We start from the raw sequence: 3,368 nt of genomic DNA, 5'->3' as shown, positions 1-3,368 counted from the left end.
ATTTAACAAACTTTAAATTTTAATCATCAGTTATTAAACAAATAATATTTAGGGAACGCCGTTACTTGTAATATTTACATACCATTTCCCAATGAAAAAGAATTGATTTGTTTTTTCATTATACTTAAAAAAAGAACATTTATTGTTTAATTCTGAAAATCTTAAATTTTTAAATATTATTTGCTTGTTTCTAAATATAAATATTCATTACTTTTACGAATATTAAATTTCTCATCAACCATCTGATTGACAATATCAGACCTTTCCGTCATGTAGAGGATCAGTTCCTCCAACTCGAGAGCAATAAATTCTCCAACCTTTTTTGCTTTGCGCTCCGCCTTGAGGATCGGGAATCTTACATTTTCTTGTCTTCCTCCTCCATCCTTTTCTTTAATATCAACATCTTTTTATTAAATTTATTGAACTCTTTGATGCCTTGACTATCAGATACCCGTGATTGAGCTAAAGGGAGCAAAAGGGAAATGGAGAAGAAAAGCTGTATTTTACGGCACTACCTATCGGCTAATTCGGCATTTTTATGAGCAGCAAAGCAATATTTAAGGGTGCCACCTGCCGGTTATTTCAGTAGATGTTCAAAAAAATATTAAAAAAGTTTTCTAGAATAACAACTGTGACCACCACAGTTTTGAGTGGTTTGCGGGAGTAACAAATTTTTTAGGGTCAATCGGTAGGTATTGATGAGACGAATACATTTCAGTTATTTTGCTCTATCAAAAAAACTGTAGGCGCTACAGAGTTTTGGGGATTGTGGGCGTTAAAGTGGGCGCGGCACCTCGCTCAAACAAACTTGCACTGCGCAGGAGCCCCAGGAATCTGCATGCCAAGTCTGACGGTTGTAGCTTTTAGTTTCCGAGATCGCAGCGTTCATACGGACAGACGGATATAGCAAGATCGACTCGGGTAGTGATCCTGATCAAGAATATATATACTTCCTTCTACCTGTTACATACTTTCCGACTAATCTAGTATAGCCTTTTACTCTACGAGTAACGGCTAAGGATATATTTCTTAGCAAAACGAATAATGTCGATATTTGATGGTGGTAAATTGGTTATCAGAGAATAAAGTTTTTTCGTTTCTTAATTATTTTCCCATTACTATAGAGCTTGAGAAAGATCCATCTGTCATGTCATGTCGTTCACTCAATGATTTGTTTTGAGAATATACTATATCTCTGCAGGCTTCATCCAATGAGTTTATTCCTTGCGTGTTCCAAACGTTTTTGCAATTATATTCCGGGATATGGGCTTCAAACGGTAATGTACAACGATAACCACCGTGTTTACAATTACCAAGAAAGGAAGTTAACTTCGGGAAGCTGAAGTTTGTATATCCTTGCAGTTATAAGAAATAATCGACTTTAGAACCACCATGTGAAATTTTGAAAGATTGTTGCTGATTTCAGTGATATTTTTTAAGACCATTTTTTGGACATCTGTATGTTAGAGTGGTCCGATATTTATAAAACTAAATTCAAAATTCTTAAAAATATAAGAAAATGTATTCCCAATATTAAAAAAAAAGCCCCAAAGCTATAATTTGTTTTATATTGTTTTTCCACCAATTTTCCGATTGTTCCTATGACAGCTTTATGATAAAGTCCTCCGATTTTGATTAAGCTTAAATTTTCAAAATTAATTTTAATTTTCCGATTGCTCCTATGGCAGCTATTTGGTGTAGTCGTCCGATTTAAAAAAAATTTAATTCGAAATTAAAAACCATTCAAAATATATATATATAAATATATATATGTTATTTCTAAAGGTATATCGTTTCTACGGCAGCTATATGATATAGTCGTCCGATTTTGAAAATAGTTGATTCGAAATTCAGAACTAATTAATAAATGCTATTTTTAAGCTTAGAAGGTTATATGTTAAAAAACCACGAAAATAATTTTTTAAAATTTTTCCACGACAGTTCCTATGGGATCCGGCTGGTCCCGACTTATAGACTACCTGCAAAAGAAAGAAGACTTTTGGGAAAGTTTTAGCCATGTAGCTATAAAACTGAGAGACTAGTTTGCGTAGAAACGGACAGACAGACGGCTAGACGGACGGACAGACGGACATGGCTAGTTCGACTCGTCTTGTGACGCTGATCAAGAATATATATATACGTTATGGGGTCGGAAACGTCTGCGTTGTAAAATTCTGTCTGAAAACATTAAAAGAGATCACCATAAGAGATCGAATTGTGGTATAACTTATATTATGCTAAGTTTAATAGAGAGTCCCAATGGACTTAAATTCGAAAATTTTTATATAGTTTATATCAACCCAAATATGAGTATAAATTATTCAAACCGATAAAAGAAATGGGATATCATACATTCTCCCATTATGGCGGTCTACGAATCGTGGAGCCAAACACAATTTCATTGTGATATTGGATGACGGAGCTTGTGAAAAATAAGACAACATAAGATCTTGGAATGGATCGACATACAAATGTCTACTCTTTTATACCCCTTACGCGTAGAGTATGTAACAGGTAGAAGGAAGTAAATATTTTTTTGATCATGATCACTACCCGAATCGACCTAGCTATCTCAGTTTGTCGGTCCCTCTGTCCGTCTGTCCGTATAAACGCTGAGATCTCAGAAACTAAAAGTTAGAACCGTCAGACTTGGCATGCAGTATCCTGGAGCTCCTGCGCAGCGCAAGTTTGTTCCAGCGAGGTGTCGCGCCCACTTTAACGCCCACACCTGGAAAAGACTTTTGTGAAAGATTCAGCTCAATAACTTTAAAGCTGAGAGACGAGTTTGCGTAGAAGTGAGCTGATTAAAAATATACATACTTTATTGTGTCAAAAACGTCTCCTTCACTGCGTTGCAAACTTTTGATTGAAATCATTATACCCTCTGCAAGGGTATACAAATACCTAATAGGTATTCAGATATTTAATACTTACTTTTCAAAAATCTATCTAAATACCACCACAATCACACCAACACCACCAACAAAATAGCTTATATACCAATATTCTGTTAATAATTTATAATTAAATTAAATGATGTATGTACTCAAAATTCGTCAATTTTTGTTCTATGCTTTTAGAAATGGAAAAACATCGATGTTGATCTGGTAAAGTTGCCGTTGTTTCGAAAACAACATGTTCGTATCGATGTTTCTCCATCTCTACTGAGTTTGTGCCAATACGAAAAGCGACACCGATTCTCTGAAGAAAGCTTTCAGAGAACGCATAATCGAGAGGTGTAGGGCCCCGAAAGTATTCAAAACGGACAACGGAGTACAGTTTGCCAGCAGAATCCTCAAGAGTTCCCACAGGGGAAGCCGAAGGAGAGATCAAAAAGAACGATGAAGACAATGATAGCGGAGTTCGCA

This window comes from Drosophila biarmipes, unplaced genomic scaffold (assembly GCF_025231255.1).
Source record: "Drosophila biarmipes strain raj3 unplaced genomic scaffold, RU_DBia_V1.1 ptg000004l, whole genome shotgun sequence".
NCBI classification, from domain to species: domain Eukaryota; kingdom Metazoa; phylum Arthropoda; class Insecta; order Diptera; family Drosophilidae; genus Drosophila; species Drosophila biarmipes.
Note: the sequence above shows the minus strand (reverse complement) of the source record.